The sequence below is a fragment of the Crocuta crocuta genome, unplaced genomic scaffold, assembly GCF_008692635.1.
Source record: "Crocuta crocuta isolate KB4526 unplaced genomic scaffold, BGI_CrCroc_1.0 scaffold108, whole genome shotgun sequence".
NCBI lineage: Eukaryota > Metazoa > Chordata > Mammalia > Carnivora > Hyaenidae > Crocuta > Crocuta crocuta.
Window position 1 is genome coordinate 5,373,824 of NW_027532825.1, and position 20,343 is coordinate 5,394,166.

The window sequence follows — 20,343 nt, forward strand, 5'->3', positions numbered from 1 at the left end:
CATAAGTGCCCTCCTCCATGCCCATCACCCATTTTCCCCTCTCCCCTACCTCTCTCATCAGCCCTCAGTTTGTTCTCAGTATTCAAGAGTCTCTTATGGTTTGCCTCCCTCCCTCTCCTTAACTATTTTTTCCCCTTCCCCTCCTCCATGGTCTTCTGTTGTTTCTCCTGTTCCACATATGAGTGAAAACATATGGTATTTGTCCTTCTCTGCCTGACTTATTTCACTTAGCGTAACACTCTCGAGTCCCATCCATGTTGCTACACATGGCCAGATTTCATTCTTTCTCATATCCCATTGTATATATAAACCACATCTTCTTGATCCATTCGTCAGTTGAAGGACAGTTAGGCTGTTCTATGATTTGACTATTGTTGAAAGTGCTGCTACGAACATTGGGATGCATGTGCCCCTATGCATCAGCACTCCTGTATCCCTTGGGTAAATTCCTAGCAGTGCTATTCCTGGGTCGTAGGGGAGTTCTGTTGTTAATTTTTTGAGGAACCTCCACACTGTTTTCCAGAGGGGCTGCACCAGTTTACATTCCCACCAACAGTGTAAGAGGGTGCCATTTCTCCACATCCTCACTAGCATCTATAGTTTTCTGATTTGTTCATTTTAGCCACTCTGTCTGTCGTGAGGTGGTCTTGATTTGTATTTCCCTGATGATGAAAGATTTTGAGCATTGTTTCATGTGTCTGTTGGCCATCTGGATGTCCTCTTTGGAGAAAGTGTCTGTTCATGTCTTCTGCCCATTTCTTTACTGGATGGATTATTTGTTTTTCAGGTGTGGAGTTTCTTGAGTTCCGTATAGATTTTGGATACTAGCCCTTTATCTGATATGTCATTTGCAAATACCTTTTCCCATTCCTTTGGTTGCCTTTTAGTTTTATTGATTGTTTCCTTTGCCGTGCAGAAACTTTTAATCTTGATGAGGTCCCAATAGTTCATTTTTGTTCTTGATTCCCTTGCCTTTGGGGATGTGTCAGGTAAGAAATTGCTGTGGCTCAGGTCAAGGATGTTGTTTCCCTCTCTCTCCTCTAGGGTTTTGATAGTTTCCTGTCTCACATTCAGGTCCTTCATCCATTTTGAGTTTATTTTTGTATATGGTGTGAGAAATTGATCTAGTTTCATTCTTCTGCATGTTGCTGTCCAGTTCTCCCAGCACCATCTGTTAAAGAGGCTGTCTTTTCTCCATTGGATATCTTTCCTGCTTTGTCAAATTAATTGGCCATATGTTTGTGGGTCCAATTCTGGGTTCTCTACTCCATTGGTCTATGTGTCTGTTTTTGTGCCAGTACCATACTGTCTTGATGATTACAGTTTTGTAGTAGAGGCTAAAGTCTGGGATTGTGATGCCTCATGCTTTGGTTTTCCTATTCAATATTACTTTGTCTATTCAGGGTCTTTTGTGGTTCCATACAAATTTTAGGATAGTTTATTCTAGCTTTGAGAAGAATGCTGGTGCAATTTTGATTGGGATTGCATCTAGATTGCTTTGGGTAGTATTGACATTTTAACGATATTTATTCTTCTGATCCATGAGCATGGAATGTTTTCCATTTCTTTGTGTCTTCTTCAATTCCCTTCATAAGTTTTCTATAGTTTTCAGCATACAGATCTTTTACATCTTTAGTTAGGTTTATTCCTAGGTATTTTATGGTTTTTGGTGAAATTGTGAATGGGATCAGTTTCTTGATTTCTCTTTCTGTTGCTTCATTGTTGGTGTATAAAAATGCAACCAATTTCTGTACGTTGATTTTGTACCCTGCAACTTTGCTGAATTCATGGAGCAGTTTTAGTAGGCTTCTGGTGGAATCTGTCAAGTTTTCCATGTAGAGTATCATGTCATCTGCGAAAAGTGAAAGTTGACTTCATCTTTGCCAATTCTGATGCCTTTGATTTCCTTTTGTTATCTGATGGCTGATGCTAGGACTCTGGCACTATGTTAAACAACAGTGGTGAGAGTGGACATCCCTGTCGTGTTCCTGACCTCAGGGGGAAAGCTCTCAGGTTTTCCCCATTGAGGATGATGTTAGCTGAGGGCTTTAAAACTTTAGTCTTTTCTGGTGGCTAATGAAGGGTGAGGTGTTCAGTCCAGGGAGGCGGTTTGCAGCTTGAGTTTGCCTGGCTTTTGCAAGGACTTGATTCTGAAGGATTTAACACCGAAGAGTCTCTGGATAGCGTAATTCTCCAGTTCCCTCGATTCCACTCTCATCTTCCCAAACCCTTTGAAATTGGCAGAGGAATTAGTAGTAGATTTTGATTAAGTACATGTTAAACAAAGAATTGCCATCCGTTTTGAATGGCTCCTGCCAACTTCCTCACCAAAAAAAGGTTCTGGAAATGTTTTCTTCCAATTATAGTTTCCCATATGAATATGAAATATTAATGGTTCTAATTTTTAGAAATCTGTTAAAGGGCTTCTTATTAAAGGAATCAGCAGAACAGTACATTAATTATTTCATTCCAGTGGTACAAGTGACACACTGAGTAACATCTGGCTTTGTTCAAATTCATTGGAGGATTCCTTGATAAGATTTTTCATGTAAATTCTCTTGAACTGTGTACTCTTTTTTTTTCCCCTTAAAGTATAATTGAACTTTCTCTGTATGACATGATCCCCCTATAATTGAGAGTAGTGAATGGTCATAAGGTATTTAGCAAGTAATTTGTTAAATCTAGAATTGGATTAAATTTGTAATTAATTTACTTTTACAATACAAATTATGGTAGATTGACACTTAATTTTATAATGGTTTTCAACTTGTTTCCTTGATTGTGGAAGAAGGATATGGTGTTACTGTGAATGTACTTGTTTTTTCTATAGCCTGGCATGTATGTGGTGGTTGTGTCACGTGTGTTGGGGAAGAAAAAACATGAAGGACTGCTATTGTATTGACAGATGGCATCTAAGAAAAACAGTGTAATATCTATTGAAAAATAAACTTGGCTAATGACCTTTAACCTTTAAAATTACTTCAACCCAGCAACTCCATCGGTTTATCAGCAGTTTTGAAAATACCTAATACTGGGGCGCCTGGGTGGCTTAGTCGGTTAAGCGTCCGACTTTCGCTTAGGTCATGATCTCGCGGTTNCTAATACTTACACCATGGTTCAGCTGTAGAAAGCGCAGACTGGGTGGGAATGAGAATGGTCATGAGAAGCCTGCCCTTGAAACTCCTGAAGATAAGCCCTAATACTGATTTGTGTGTATTTACTCCCTCTGTGACTGATTCAGTGAATAAAGCCTGTTCATCAAAGAAATCTTGTCCTTGACTCAGGTCCATTTTGTCACAAATCATACACTTCAATTTTAGGATTACGTCAGGCTGAAATTATGAACAAAGCTTGTTGCTATGTTCATTCTTTTATAACACAATGGGTGGCTTATCATCAAATTACCTATGGTAGTATCACCAGCAGTTTTATATATTTAGGGTAAATTCTGCCAACTCTTCCTGAAAGCTATTAGGCTTTCACTTTTGGGACAAGAAAGAAAGAATCCTTGTTGTATATTGAATGCTTACCATTTGCCAAACATTGTATTATGCTGAACTTGAGAAATACACAGTTTCTACTTGCCTGTAAACACAGAGTGTTGTTAGTAAGATATAACACACATCGAACAGAAGAAAAGTTTACCCAGGGCTGAATTTTAAGAATAGTTTTGATTTTTATCAAAGACGATCTTAGTCATTGGAGGTTTAAATTTTTTAAAAATGTTTTTTATTTATTTCTGAGAGAGAGATAGCATGAGCAGGGGAGGGTCAGAGAGAGAGGGAGACACAGAATCCGAAGCAGGCTCCAGGCTCTGAGCTGTCAGCACAGAGCCCAATGCGGGGCTCGAACCCACTAACTGTGGGATCATGACCTGAGCTGAAGTCAGACACCCAACCGACTGAGCCACCCAGGAGCCCCAGTCTTTGGAGGCTTATAATCTATAAAGCAGAAGAGTTAGAGCTACTATTGGGTGAGGTAGGAGGAAGACACATTTAAAAATTCTATTTTAGAAGCCATTGTTGAACCCCTTTTTTTTGTTTCAGAGACTCTTTGATAGTCACTGGGATCACAAACCTGATTATGCCCCCAAGATACTCAAAAGTATAGGATGATAAGAGTACTTTCAACTGCATTGCCCTTTACAGATTGCAAATTGCTTATATTATCTCCATTCTTAAAAAAATTTGTTTTAATGTTTATTTTTGAGTGAGAGAGAGACAGAGTGGGATTGAGGAAGGGGCAGAGAGAGAGAGGGAAACACAGAATCTGAAGCAGGCTCCAGGCTCTGAGCTGTTAGCGTAGAACCCGATGTGGGGCTCGAACTCCCTAACCATGAGATCATGACCTGTGCTGAAGTCAGACGCTTAACCAACTGAGCCACCCAAGCGCCCCTCTCCGTTATTCTTATGACAGCACAGTCGGGCCTTTCCAGTTCAGAGGCCGAGGTTAAGTGAGAAATGGAGGAGGTGGTTAGACCCACTCCTGTGTTTCTGCAGTATCTTAAGAAAATGCTGAGTGAGGAGTTAGGTAAGCTATTAATAAACTATGTAGAAAAGCACAAGGGACTTTAGAATATATCCTGTATTGATCTTTGAGTGACTTTACTAGGATAAAATGGTGAAGCAAAGCCATTTAGTAGTTTGATAATCTTGAAAAGATGAGATATGTACATTTCTTTATTATTATGACATATTTGTTAAGGGCATAATGTGCATCAGGCATTATATTCATTGACTGTTCTATTTGGTTCTGTTGTAACAGAATTGTAATTTAAGTATGCTTGATGCAGAAGATTGCAAAGTACAGATCAATATGAAGATACAGAAAAAATTAATTTGGAGAGCCTGGGTGGCTCAGTCGGTTAAGCGTCCGACTTCAGTTCAGGTCACGATCTCACGGTTCGTGGGTTCGAGCCCTGCGTCGGGCTCTGTGCTGACAGCCAGCTCAGAGCCTGGAGCCTGTTTCGGATTCTGTGTCTCCCTCTCTCTGACCCTGCCCTGCTCACGCTCTCTCTCTCTCTCTCTCAGAAATAAGTAAAACATTAAAAAATTAAAAAAAAAAAGAAAAACTTAATTTACTCTGCCTCTCATCACCCAGAAGGAGTTACTGTGAACATTTTGATCTATTTCCTCAGGTTCCTTCTTATCTTTAAAATATAGATCCAAATTGTACTATAGTTTTAAGTAGGGACTTTCACCTCACATTAAAAATTGTTAATATTTCTTGGGCATTAACTATATGTTTGGCACAGAGCTAGTATAATCTAAATTTTTTTTTTTAATTTTAAAAGTCTGTACCATTAAATACATGCAAAGGAATCTAGGTATCACATACACATGGATTGTGGATTTCTATGAATGGATCACCTAATGTGAGAATGTAGAATAATATTGAAGGGTGGCAGAATATGCTAACTAAGCATATGCCACTTTGGCATAAAGATTATTTTTAGCTAAAGGCACTTGAAAAACAGCAGATGCAAAGAAGGATGCTCTGACCTCCCATGTGAAAGATGCCCTCCCCATACAGGGAAGAAACATGCTTATCACTAGAGTTAGGAGTTGAGGCTGGGTATTCTGTACAAACAGACCTTGTTAAAATCACAATTTTTCTTTTAGGTTTACCATATATTTTAGTTTTCTTTCCAAAATCATCTCTCCTTGTTCAACCTAATACTGAAATTCTTGGGTTTTGCCAGTTCTTTAGGTCTTCATTTTCTTGTGGCAACTTCCAAGTATATGTAAAAATAAAATTTGTGTGCCTTTCTCCTGTTAATCTGTTTTAAATCACTTTAATTCTCTGGCCCATCTGGAGACTCAATGGTAGAGGTAAAATTTTACCTCCCCTACACTGTCCATATATATGTTCTTTCCCATTCCACTCTCTAATTTCCCCATCAGAAACACTACTGTCCTCAATTTTACCATTTTCTTGCCTTCTAATTTTTTTATTTTACCTTATTTTTAAAAATTTAATTTTTTAGCATTTATTTTTTTATTGAAGAATAATCGGCATACAATATTGTATTAGTTCAGGTGTATAACGTAATGAATAAATATATACATTCAAAATGGTCACCACAGTGTCTGGTTACCATCTGTCACTATACAGAGTTCTATATTATTCCCTATGTTGTACATTACATCCTGTGTTTTATTTATTGTGTAACTGGAATATTGTACCTCTTAATCAGCTATTTTGTCTTTCAAACTCCCCTTCCCAGCAGCCATCGTTTTGTTCTCTGTAACTATGACTCTGTTTCTCTTTTGTTTGCTCATTTTTTTGTAAACAATGTTTTATTTTTATTTCTTTTTTAAAAGAATTCCTGATTTCTTTTTTTTAAAAATATTTTTATTTATTTCTGGGAGAGAGAGAGAGAGCGTGAGCAGGGGAGGGTCAGAGAGAGGGAGACACAGACTCTGAAATAGGCTCCAGGCTCTGAGCTGGCAGTCAGTACAGAGCCCGACGTGAGGCTCGAACCCACGAACCGCGAGATCATGACCTAAGCGAAAGTCGGACGCTTAACCGACTAAGCCACCCAGGCGCCCTACAATGTTTTATTTTTTTGAATGTTTATTTTGAGAAAGAGAGAGAGCAAGCAGGGGAGGGGCAGAGAGAGAGGGAGACCAAGAATCCCAAGCAGGCTCTGCTCTGTCAGTGCAGTGCCTGACACCGGGCTCGATTCCACAGCTGTGAGATCATGACCTGAGCTGAAATCAAGAGTCGGAGGCTTAACCGACTGAGCTACACCCATTTGTTTTGTTTTGTTTTGTTTTTTAGATTCTATCTGTGTGAAGTCATACAGCATTTGTCTTGTCTCTGACTTGTTTCACTTAACATAACACCCTCTAGGTCCATCCATATTATTGTGAATGGCATGGTTTCATTCCTTTTTATGGCTGAATAATATTCCATTGTGTATATATACCACATCATCTTTACCCATTTATCTGTCAGTGGACACCTAGGTTGCTTCCCTATTGTAAATAATGCTACAGTGAACATAGGAATACTTCTGTCTTACTGCATTGGTGTTTTCATTTTCTTTGGATAAATATGCAGAAGAGAAATAGCTGAATTGTATGGTATTTCTATTTTCAATTTTTTGAGGAACCTATACTGTTTTCCACATTGGCTGTACCAGTTTTTATTCTCACCAGCAGTGCATAAATGTCCCTTTTCTCCACATTCTTGCCAGCACTTGTTATTTTGTGTGTTTGTTGATGATAGCCATCTTGACAGGTGTGAGGTGATAGCTCACTGAGGTTTTGATTTGCATTTCCCTGATGATTAGTGATATTGGGTATTGTTCTTTGTGTGTGTGGCCATCTGTATATCTTCTTTTGGAAAAATGTCTATTCAGGTCCACTGCCTATTTTTTAATTGGATTGTTTAAAATATTGGGATGAATGAGTTTTTAATATATTTTGGATGTTAATCCCTTATCAAATATATCATTTGCAAATAGGTTGCCCTTCATTTTGTTGATGGTTAACTTGCTGTACAAAAACTTTTTAGTTTAATGTAGTCTCTTTTGTTCTTTCCTGAGGAGACATATCTCAAAACTTGTTGCTGATATCAATGTCAAAGAGCTAACTGCCTATATTTTCTTTTAGGAGTTAAATGGTATCAGGTCTTTAATCCATATGGGATTTATTTTTGTATATGGTATAAGAAAGTGGTCCAATTTCATTCTTTTCCATATAACAATTTGGTTTTCCCAATACCATTTATTAAAGAGACTTTATTGTATATTCTTGCCTCATTTTATAAATTGACCATATTATGTGTGGGTTTATTCCTGAATTATCTGTTCACTTCCATTGATCCATTTGTCTGTTTTGTGCCCGTACTATACTGTTTTGATTACTGTAATTTTGCAGTAGTAGAGTTTAAAACTAGGAAATATGGATACTTCAGCTGTGTTTTTTCTTAAGATTCCTTTGGCTATTTGGGATCTTTTGTGGTTCCATAGAAATTTTAGGATGGTCTTCTCTGTGTCTGTGAAAAATGCCATTGGTATTTTGATAGGGATTGCATTGAATCTGTAGATTGCTTTGGGTAGTATGGACATTTTAACAATGTTACTTTTTCCAATGCATATACATGGTATATCTTTCCATTTGTTTGTATTGGCTTCCCTTTTATAATCAGTGTCTTACAGTTTTCAGATTACAGGTCTTTCACTTTGTTGGTTAAATTTATTCCTAGGTATTTTATCCTTTTTGATACAATTATAAATAAGACTGGTTTCTTAATTTCTCTTTTCGATTGTTGTTAGTGTACAGAAATATAACAGATTAATTTTGTATTCTGCAGCTTTACTGTATTTATTTTAACAGTTTGGTGATGGGAGCTTTAGGGTAATCTATATGTAGTATCGTGTCATCTGCAAAGAGTCACAGTTGTACTTCTTCCTTTTGAATAAGGATCCACTCATTTATTTCTTTACTAGGCCTAATTGCTGTCCAGGACTGCCAATACTGTGTTGAATAAAAGTGGTGAGAGAGAGCACCCTTGTGTTGTTCTTCGTCTTGCAGGAAAAGCTTTCAGTTTTTCACTGCGGAGTATGATGTTAGCTGTGTGTTTATCACATTTTGCCTTTATTATGTTGAGGCATACTTCCTCTATACCCACTTTGTTGAGAGTTTTTATCCTAAATGGATGTTGAGTTTTATCAAATGCTGTTTTGTCTGCGTCTGTTGAGATGATCATATGGTTTTTGTCTTTCATTTTTTTTTTTTAATGTGAATCACATTGATTTGTGGATATTGAACTCTCCTTGCATCCCTGGAATAAATCCCACTTGATCATGGCTTATAATCCTTTCAATGTCTCTGTCTCAAAAAAAAAAAAAGTCTGTTTCTTGATTTGCCTCTTTCTTTTTACTCCTATGATTGTTTTGTTTCTTAAATTCCACATATGAGTGAAATCACATGGTATTTGTCTTTCTCTGACTTAGCATAATACTCTGTAGCTCCATCTGTGTTATTGCAGATGGCAAGAGTTCATTCTTCTGGCTGAGTGACATTCCATTATGTGTGTGTGTGTGTGTGTGTATACACATCTTCTTTATCCATTCATTAGTCAATAGGCATTTGGGCTCTTCCATAATTTGGCTACTGCTAATAATGCTGCTATAAATATCAGGGTGCACGTATCCCTTCTAATGAGTATTTTTGTATCCTTTGGGTAAATACCTAACAGTGCAATTGCTGGATCATAGGGTAGTCCTATTTTTGCCTTTTTCAGGAACCTCCATATTATTTTCCAGAGTGGTTGTTCCAGTTTGCATTCCCACCGATGGTGTAAGAGGGTTCCCCTTTCTCCACATCCTTGCCAATACCGGTTGTTTCCAGTGTTATTAACTTTAGCCATTCTGACAGGTGCGAGGTGGTATCTCATCGTGATTTTGATTTGTATTTCCCTGATGATGAATGATTAAGAGTACTTTTTAACATAAAAAACTATTCCCATATCTTCAAATATGGTTACATTCTGAGGTACTGGGCATTAGGGTTTCAAGATATGAACGGATCGTAGGGCACACAGTTTTGCCCATAACATAGAATGAGGGGCAGAATAGAAGAGATAGAGAGTATAAATTTCAACAAGGAACTTAAGAGGACTGGCCAGAGAGGTAAAAGGAAAACAGAGAGTTGAAACTGTGAACACGATAGAGTTTCAAGGAGGGAACATTCAGCCATGAGCCTCCCAGATTCTACTTCTAGTCACCGATACCAAATTGTTTTATTTTCCTATATACTTTCTTCTTCTAAAATGGAGGCTTTTAATAGAATTGCTGAAGTAAATGTTTAATAGGGGTTTTCCTTACTCATACTCCCTTGCAAAATGGTTATGAATCAGAGTACTTTATGTATAGTTTTTGATGCCAGAAAATACCGAATATCTTTTTGCTGTGTTTTCAAATCTGTAAGAGAATGGCCTTGAAACATTTTTTATTCAAACGGATGAGACATCATGAGTAATCAGATTTAGAAATCATAGTTTACTATTTAAAGCTTTCTACCACAACTCTATCATTTCTAGTTTAAGTGCATGGTAATTTTCAGTGCTGACAATATTTGTAAGGAGGTTTAAGGATAATAGTGATAAATCCTGTGAAATCACTCTGCCTTGCCCTTCACTTTTCCTCAGTTTCCTGTTACTGCTGCTTCTCAACTTCATGTTTTCACTTCTTGGCATCTTTGCTGCTAGGAGCTAGTCCAAGCTGCCATCATTTCCTGTATGGACTACGGCAGGAGCTTTTTAATCGGTTTTCAGGCTTCCATCCCGCCCCTTCTAGAGAAATCATTAAAAAAAGAAAAGGCAAGCCAGACTATATCATCCTGATTGAAGTCTTCAGCAGCATCTCATTACACTTAGGATAAAATCCAAACTGTCTCTGATACCTGAAAAGTGTCTACCTGATGAAGAGCCTGCCTCCCTGCTGGCCCTCAGTCAGCATGCCGACCTGCCCGCTGCTTCTTGAACATTCCAAGTTGGCTGCCTGGAGGCGTTAGCCTGCTCTACTTGCGCCTCTTCTGGGTTTCAAATGACTCCTTCAGTCTCAAGTCAAGTGGTGGCTTGGCAGAGAGGCTTCCCTCACCCCCCAGCTGAAATCGCTCTTTCTTTTATACTCCAGCATGTGTTGACCTTAAAAAGAAAACTGCCAGTTATTTCACCAGCAAAAGATGTTTTTTGGGGGGAAGAACAAAGAATTGCAATCTGGGTCCAGTAAGCTATGTCAGAACAGTAGGCAAGTTAGGGGCACACTCTTAGAGAGGAAAATGGGGACTTGGGAAGGCTGTTATTCAACAAACAGTCCACTGCAGTAAACTGAGAGTTGGAAATACAGGGTTTCCCCATTGGCTGAGTTGTGACCGTCTCTCATTGGCTGATCTGTTGCTGGGAGGTGGTGCGGGGCGGGAGGAAGATCTTTCTTCGGGCCTGGGGGGGGGGGCTCCACCTGCAAGGTCCCTCTCTTCCTGTTGGATTTGCCTTTGAGGATGGGCGGTAGGGAGAAGACCTCCCCTGCCAAACCTCCTGACTCCATTTTAGTGCGGTTTCCCCTTCGTGATTTTCATACAGGTCACATCCATAGATTTGTTTGTTTTAGGTTGGTAGGGAGGCTGCTTTTGTAAACTACTGCCAAACTGTTTTTTTCAATGTGGATGTACCATTTTGTATTCTCACCATCACTGGCTGTTCCATATCCAATATTTGTTGTTAGTGTTTTGGCTCTTAGTAGTTCTAATAGGCGCGTCATAGTATCTCTTTGGTTCCCTGATGACAGATGACATTGAGTATCTTTGCGTATGCCATCTGTGTATCTTCTTTGGTGAGACATTTGTTCAATTTTCCCCCCTATTTTTAAAATTAGGTTTATTTTTCTATTGTTGATTTTTAGGAGTACTTTGTATATTTTGGGAAGAGTCCTTTATCAAATATGTCTTTTGCAAATATTTTCTCCCAGTCTGTAGTTTATCTTCTCATTCTCTTGACCCTCTATTTTTTCCAAAGTATTTATCACTAACCAAGATGATCTTATTATTGTTTATCTTCTCCCACTACAACCTAAGGTCTACGGACCACATGTCTGTTTTGTTCTTTGCTGTAGAGCAGTGCATAGATGGTGCCTGGTATTCTGAGCACGGTTGGCAAGTATTTGTTGATTGGTTGGATGACAACTGTTAACATTTTTAGTTTATTTTATTCCTAATGAAAATGGAATTAAGCTGATTTTAATTTTTTTCATCTTATTTGAAACTCTGTTTCAAATTTTGTCATTTTAATCTTCAAAATTAAGGCTAATAGCCACTTGCAATAGTGAAAGGTCAATTTCCACTATTGTGTATATCTATACATAACTGCTGATCTCTACTTACTTTGTCTTCTCAAGAATTGTACAGATTTATTCTCCAGGAGGTAGTCACAGGACTGGGCCTTGGAAACAGGAGAATGTTATCTCAGTCCCATGAAGCCTTATGAAATGAATGCCACCTGCTAGACAGTGGAAAATCTTAGTATGTTCAAATATGTATTTACAGATACGCATGCGTGCACGCGCGCGCGCACACACACACACACTGAACTTTGCAAGGTAAAAAAAGTTATTCAGATCCGTGGTTCCTTATTGTTTTCTTAATTCATTGGATTTGTTTGTTTTTTTTTAATGTTTTTTATTTATTTTTGAGAGAGAGATAGAGACAGCATGAGCAGGGGAGGGTCAGAGAGAGAGGGAGACACAGAATCCGAAGACAGGCTCTAGGCTCTGAGCTAGTTGTCAGCACAGAGCCCAATGCGGGGCTCGAATCCACGAACCATGAGATTGTGACCTGAGCTGAAGTTGGACACTTAACCGACTGAGCCACCCAGGCACTCCGGATTTGTTAAAGATAGAAAATGACATTTGGTTTTTTGCTGTAGTGCTTTCATTTTTTCTTTTATTTTTACTAGTTTTTGGCTTTATATATTTTAGTGTTATGTTGTTTGCTCCTATTGATCATAGCTATTATATTTTTGTCCATCTTTGACTCAGTGAAAGGCTTTTTGCCTTGAATTCTACTCTGAATATTTCCACTCTGCTTTGTTTTTGTTTGAATATGTATTTTTTAAGCCATTCATTACTTTTAAAAAAATTGCCCTTAAAAATAATGTATATTTTACAGGGACGCCTGAGTGGCTCAGTTGATTAAGTTATTGACTCTTGATTTTGGCTCAGGTCATGATCTCACAGTTGATGAGTTTGAGCCCCATGTCAAGCTCTGCACTGATATTGTGGAGCCTGCTTGGGATTCTCTCTCTCTCTCTCTCTCTCTCTCTCTCTCTGTCTCTCCCTCTCTCTCTTCTCCTCCCCTGCTAATGCTCTCTCTGTCTCTTTCTCAAAATAAATAAAACTTTGAAAAAAATTAATGTACATTTTACAGAGTTTCTAAAATCCTTTCAGAAAAGGTTTTAAATGATATTTTGGTTTTCTATTGCTGCATAACAAACCATCTCAAAACTTTGCAGCTTCAAACTAGAACAATTTAATATCTGTCGTGATTCAGAGATGGCACAGGCGGGTGTCCCTTCTGCTCCATGGAAGTTCTGCTGGTGCCGCAGTCATCTGTGGTTCGCCTAGACTCGAACGTGCATAGTTGCTCATTCACACGGTTAGTGTGTTTGTAGGGATGGCTTGTTTCCTGCAGAAGGAACGTGTGAACTTTTGGGATGGATCTTGGACAGCACTTATTATCCGCATGGGAGGTCGACTGTTAGGAAACCCACAACGTGGGTTTTGTCACGTAAAGGAAAAATCGTGGCCTCTGGGATGAGACAGATACATATAATAGCCCTGTTGTGGAGTAACAATGTAACCATGAGCAGGTTTCAGAACCTTTCTTAAGGCTTTTTTCCTAGCTCTAAAATATTTGAAGATATTATAAGAAATCGTAGTAGTGCATATAAAATATCCTGCTTTATGCCTGGCCCACAGTAGTCCCACAGATGTGGGACCAGCCAGGCCAGCCGTATGTCATCCAGAGGAAATTGAGTGGGTAGATTATTCCTGAAGTGGGTCTCCCTGAGCAAAGCCCAGAGTTAGAGAAGAATCCTGGGAGGTTAATCATCTTGCTGGGAAGGCCACATGCTCCTGGGTTCATGTGCAGGCTTCTAGCCCTGCTCCAACTTCAGCTGCCTGTTATGCCCATTCTTGACATATTAAGGCAAATCATGGTTTTAACAATTTGGGGATTGTAGTGTAGAGAAAAGAATCACTTTACTAAAGGGACTCCGCTTGTAAGACATAGCTTGATTTCAGAAATATTACAATGTGAGAAAACTGCCTTATAAAAATCAAGGCTTTATCATCTTAGCTCGGTCCATCTTTCTCGGCTGGGTTTTGGGTTACTTGTCTTGCTGTGAGGGCCTCCTGAGTTCACGTCTTATTAAACTCGAGGATTTTATCTCACACCCTGGCAGATCGGTGCTTGAGTTTCCTGCCATCTGACCGGGCCCACGAGGGTTGTGTGCCTGTTATCCGGGGCCAGAACTCTTGGGAAGAGGAGTCTATTCCATTTATTGCCATAGACTCTAAATCTCTCAAGATGTGGTGGGGGAGGCATTGTGTGTGGCGTGGAGAGAGTAGCTGTCCCCATCCTCTAATGTCCCAGGATCCCTTACAGGATCACCTGACCAGCCTTTGAACCACAGCCCATGGGTTTGACCTTCTGGACTTTGTTCCTGTAGACCACCGATTGCAAATTTGGCTGCGTTTTAGGCTTACCTGAGGAGGTTAAAAAAAACACCAGTGCCGGGATGCCAACTCCCATAGATTCTATTTTCATTGATCTGGGGAGTGGCCTGGACATCAAAAACAAATTTTTTTTAATGTTTTATTTATTTCTAGGAGAGAGAGAGAGAGACAGCGTGAGCAGGGGAGGGTCAGAGAGAGAGGGAGTCACAGACTGAAACAGGCTCCAGGCTCTGAGCTGGCAGTCAGCACAGAGCCCCACGTGGGGCTCGAACCCACGAACCGCGAGATCATGACCTAAGCGAAAGTCGGACGCTTAACCGACTAAGCCACCCAGGCGCCCCCCAGAAACATTTTTTTAAGCTCCTCAGAGGAGTCCGATGTGCAGCCCAGTTTGAGATCGTACCAGATTGCTTCCATCCCTCCCTGGTCAGATCGTGTCTGTGGCTTGAACCCTCTCTCTAGCTGATTCTGTTTATCTCCCCGATGATATTCCTGCAGATCTCCTCCATCTGGTTGGGGGCTCGGAGGGAGGCGACAGGAGGGCCCTCAGCCCTGTTTCACAGATTGCCCTTTGACTCTGGAAAGGCACTCACTCCTTTGAGAAGAGATTGTAAGCCATTAGCCTTTGGGGCCCTCTGTCACCCTTCCTGTGTCAGAGCAGAGCTACTGCCTGTACTCTGTTCCACCTTCGTGTGGCTAACCAGCTTCATTTTCAAGATGTGTCACAACCCTTGCCTCTTAGTTAACTGAAAAGCAAAAAAATCTTCCCCTAATTGGCTGCGTATTAGGCTAACTGATTTTGAGTTTCTTGCAGATTTTCACATCAGATTAACACATTTTCAGTGATCAAAAGCTTAGTTCTACAATATAGCATTCCTGGAGGCAGCCTCAAATCCACGCCTTTTTGACTTTGTGGTGTGCGAGTTGGGGGCTGGTGACCACGGTCTTCAAGGCAGTGGGTGAGGTAGGTGAACTGAAGCTGATTAAAAAGGGGTAGAGGCCGAGTCTTCGTTCTCTTCTCCCCACCTCACCCCCAGATCCCTCACCTCACTGTCACATGTGAGGGGCTCCCCGCAGACTCGGTCGTCACGGCTGCCTTAGTTCTCCTTTGAGTCAGGGTGGCCCGTCAGAGCTTCCCATTTAGGCCCCAGTGTGTGGGCCACTTCTAGGACTGCTTGTTTCTGCTCGGACTCTTGATTTGTGGCTTTCATGAGGGGCTGTTATCCAAAAAGTAGTGATTTGAAAGTTGTGAACTTTTTTTTTAATTTTTAATGTATTTTATTTATTTCTGAGAGAGAGAGAGAGACAGCGTGAGTAGGGGAGAGGCGGAGAGAGAGGGAGACACAGAATCCAAAGCAGGCTCCAGGCTCTGAGCTGTCAGCACAGAGCCCGACGCGGGGCTCGAACCCACCAACCGTGGATCATGGCCTGAGCCGAAGTCGGACGCTTAACCGAATGAGCCACCCAGGCGCCCCGGAACTTGTGAACTTTGAAAAACAAGCCTAGGGACGTGTGCGGTGCTGGGCACTTCGGACACGCCATTGCTGAGCACGCGTGGGCTTTGTGTGTTGTTAGGGACCGTTCCTCCTCAGCTGCTGCGTCCCGCCGCCCCTGGGCATGGGCCTTGTGGCCGCTCGACTTCCCTTTCCGCCGAGCGGAGAGCGGCTGCCTTGAAGAAATGTCTAGTGCACCAGAGGGCGTAATTTTGTGCACTAATGTTACCCCAGCTGTATTCCTTTTCTTAAAATTATTTTCCCTCTGGCTTCACTTCCTCATTCATTGCCTTCTTCTCTTCTAAAATTCGCCTCCATGTTAGCCCCATCGTCCTTTTTACAATGAGCTGGTATGCAAATTAGTGACAGAATATTTTAAGAAACTGCCTTTCTGATACACTCTCTCCTACCGCACTGCTGCTCCCCCCCCTGCGGCCCCCCTGTGGGGTAGAGCCCAGCAGCCCAGGGTGGCTCCTCCGCAGGAGCCGCCTCCGTCCCCAGACCGCCGTCCCGCAGCCCGGGCTCCCGGGGGCCTCAGCCGTCATCGCTGCTGCCGGCCTGTGCTCGCCCTTCCCCCGACATGGCGCCTGTGTCCCTTCAGCTCTGCTCTCTCTGCTGAGTTGATTTCCTCTGTGAAGCCTTTGCTGACCCCCTCCAGGCGGAGCCGGCCACGCCTTTGTGCAAATTAGGAACAGGCACCTGCCCTTCTTCAAGTCACTTTCTAGAACTTCCAGCTGTTGGAAAACTGCCTTAATACATCGGAATCTGGGATGTGTCGCCTGCAAGTGGCACCTGCGAGGACTGAGCTGTGCCGAGCCGCGTAGCTGTACCTGACGGCCCTTTTGTGGCCTGTGTTCCGCTCAGCGCTGGCTGTCTGGCCAGGGCAGGCCCTCACCAACCGTTTGCTAAACCAAAGAGTGAAAGAAAGTACAAGTGTGTGCCTCGTTCTTATCACAAAAGAGCAGGAAAGGCACATGTGATATGCCTTTTGGCACTGAACAGGATGAATATATTTTAATTTAGAGACGTACACATCTCTATATATGTAGGTATATATTCACTTTTCAGTATTTCTGAAATCAGCAGTATCTTAAAATCAGTGTATCATGGTGGTTAAGAACACAGACCCGGGTGCCAGACTGCCTGGGTCTGAATCCCAGTGCTACCACTGACACACGTATCAGTGACTTTGGACACTCTACCTAACCTCTTTGTGCCTCAGTTTACTTATCTGTAAAGTGGGCATAATAACCATAGTTCTTGCTTCATGGGGGTGATTGTGAGAATTAAATGAATCATTGTATGTACGCTGCGTAGAATTTGGGCGCCGAGCACCTGAGAGATATGTGTTACCTGTTATTATCAGTAAAGCCTATGTATGCGCTTAATGCACAATCGTTTCTTTTTAACCCCTAAAAACCTGTCTTTAATCCATGGTGTACAGCTTATATTGATGGCATCTCATTTTGGTGGGCAGCTGCCCAGATCTAGGATCGTGTACACGAGGTCAGACACCTGCTGTGTACGCCTGCCCCTCCACACCAGTCTTCTGGTTGTTATAATAGACGCACAGCACACACAGGAAGCCGTCAGGCTTTGTTGTTTCTTCTTAATATGGCGAAAGAGAAGGCGGGGGTGGGGGGGCGGGGACGAGGGCCCTGGATAGACAAGGCTTGTTTTGAAATTTAAACTTCTTATTCATGTTCTAAAGCTTGGATTGGTAATAAATCTTGGCTGTCTTAAACTGGAAACCAGAAAGAATTGGGCTCGCAAAGTGACTTTAATGTAAAATCGTTGTCTAATTGCAGAGCGGCTTCTCTTTGATGATTTTCAAGAAAGTCGTGCTGTGAAGTGGCAAAGGTAATGAATGTTCTGGGGCCATGGTCCCTGCTAGAACCCACCAGAGCGTTCTCAAGTCAGGCAGTGGATGTAAGCTGCTCCCTTAATCACTGTGAGTTCTTCCTGGTCTCTACAGCTTGTGGCTGTAACTTCACATGAGAAATGGGTGGCTCTTCTCTGAATTGTTTCAGGACACTTTCCCCCTCATGTCTCATGGCGGCTGTAGAAACTACAGCCTTCTGGGGAGTTCTGTGGGATTCATGCTCACGGCCCCACCCTCCTGAGTCGTCCTTCAAATTAAGCAAGATCTGACTCATGCATTTTTTGGAGATGCTCTGACCCTTTCCATTATGAGACTAAATGGCTTTTCCCAGATTACGTTGCTGTAATTAGCTTACACTCAACTGTGATAAATATTCTTACATACTACCCTGCACCAGCCAAAACTGTCACAGTGATCTGGGGACAGGTATTTGGAGTTTCAGCAGCTTTCTCTGAGTTGAATAAAATGCATATAAATAAATAATACAAGGATGATCTACAGGTTCATCCTCCCTAATTTGATATGTTGATCAAAATCCTTTTTATACAGAAACCTCAATTTAATCTTATTTTAGCATAGAGCTGGTCATTAGCCCTGTCTGCGGGGGTGATAGTTCTGAGTTCCCAGAAAGAATATCCACATGAGGGACTTTCTCCAACAGCCCTTCTTACGGATTCATTTACCTTCAGATTTCAGAAATAAGTAGACAGTTGTTATTAATGTCTGTATTCTCGAAGGTGGAGGAGTAGATGGTGAGAATATGGTTACCTTGACTCACAGGCCCAGCCGGTGAAGGAACTAGCATCGTGCCCAGTACTTTGCACTGTAATGCCTTGGACCCCTTTAGGTCACATAAAAAGCTTGGTCCTAAAGAAGCACATAGAACTCTAAGTTTAAATCTTCAAATGGGGGTATAAGCACTTTTCATTTTTTCCTTCCCGGTATGTAACCAGGGTTTCCATCTCTGCCCAAAATCTCATTTCTTTTTGGAGAAATATCAACAAAGACAGAGGAATGTACCCAAGTCTCATGGAGGGTGAGGGTGCCCTGATGCAGCTTGGGTGGTCAGAGCAAACCGGAAGCCTACAGAAAGAACCAGACTCATGTGCATTTTGTTAGGTTTTTAAAAGGTCTCTTGAAATATTGGAAGATCCATCCAGACTTGGCCTGCATAACCATTGCCAGCTGGCGCCGGGTCAAAGCTGCCCCTTGGCTGGGCCGTGCGCGTCTCACTTTTCAGTGTCTGCTCTCACTTATGTGATTTATCTGGTCCTGTTGGCATTTGAATTGTGATCTTGATCTAAGCCGGCCCCTCCTCTGCTTTATGGCGGGTGTCTTACAGCGTAACAGACACTGGCCTAAGCCAGTTGTGAGCGGTGGTTAAATGGCCTCCTGGAGGGAGTTCAGTTGGTACCATTGAGGCCTGTGAGTTGCTCAAAGCCCCGCCCAGGCCTTCAGGAGACAGGAGTGAAGGCCAGGGCGGCCGTGGTATGCTGAATTTGCTGAGCTGGCTCCTCTCCATCTGTTCATTCATTCTGAAAGTCATGACCACAGTTTCCTCATACGGGGGGTGGGGGATGGGATATTTTTTCAAAATATGAAAGAGAGCAGCCAGTGACCACACCGGCCCGTTCGTAGGCTCGTAAGACCAACGATTGCCACAAAAGGATAAGCTTCCTGTTTACCAGCCAGCATGAGACAAAGTGGTTGTGCTTCCTGGCCGTGTAGGACTTGGCACACAGGCTGGGTTCTGTCCGAAAAGACAGCAGTGCTGAATGCTTGCTCTGTGCTCGGCTGCTGCCCCCACGGCTGGGTCCTGGCCGTGGGCCACCCTCGGGAGGGCGCTTTTGCTTTGGCTCCAGAACCAGCCCTGGCTTTCTGAAAGGAAGCGAATGGGGAAGGTGGCCTCCTCCTCGCTGGATTCCTCTTGAGCTTTCTTTCCCTGGGGGGCCCAATCCAGACAAAGCCCCTTGGCCTAAACTTGAACTTAAGAGCAAATTCATGTCTTCTGTTTTTAAGTCTTCGGGAAGCAAGATGCCATCGCCTCTGGGGAAACTGGCCTTCCTTTCCAGCGTGCTGGCCGGTGGGAGCGGCGCCCGTGTGTATTACCTCATACGACGTAAGTACCCAGCAAAGCCAGCTGCCAAGGTGTGGCTGCCTCCCAGCTCTCCTGCCCCCATCCTCCATCAAAGGAAATACCTCAGATGCTTTCATGAGATTAGAGAAAGGAGGAGAGGGGTATTTTTAGCAGCCAGCACACCATTCCTTTGGCTGTGGCTTCCTGCTTATCCTATAATCCCGGTTTTTCCCGAAGCTACAAGTGCAAATCAAAGGACCAGGATTCGTTTGCACAGAAGCCTTGCGAAAAGCAGGAGGGGCTTCCACTCCGGGGCACACACCAGAGGTCCCTTAAGATTTGTGCGATTCTATGAAGAGGAGAGCGGAGGGCAGCACCAGATGCTTCACGGGTGGGGAAAACTGGATGTTTTTCAAGTACCGTCAGCCTGTTTGCCCTCCCGTCCATGCTCTGCTGTAGGTTTGGTGGAGGAGCGGGGGACTCTGGGGAGAGCAGCAGATAAAAGCAGAGTCCAGGATGCCAAACCCTGACGGATGCCGCCTCCAGCCCCACGGCACCCAAATTCGAATTTGTAAGGACAGGCCACAATTACTGTGGGCAGCCAGGACAGCTAAGGTCGTTTCGATGCTACTGGCTGCAAAGCAGCAGC

General features: G+C 42.3%; 1 protein-coding gene across 13 annotated transcripts in view; it reads left to right on the plus strand.

Annotated features, from left to right (window-relative positions):
* COA1 (cytochrome c oxidase assembly factor 1) overlaps positions 1 to 20,343 on the plus strand; it is a 77,576-nt gene that overhangs the window by 51,905 nt on the left and 5,328 nt on the right. For 3 of the 13 annotated variants that reach the window (XM_077781127.1, XM_077781128.1, XM_077781131.1), the window contains 2 exons: positions 17,544 to 17,595; positions 19,637 to 19,736. The gene's annotated coding sequence lies outside the window, so the exon portion shown is untranslated. The other 10 variants (XM_077781130.1, XM_077781132.1, XM_077781134.1 and 7 more) reach the window with 8 other exon arrangements.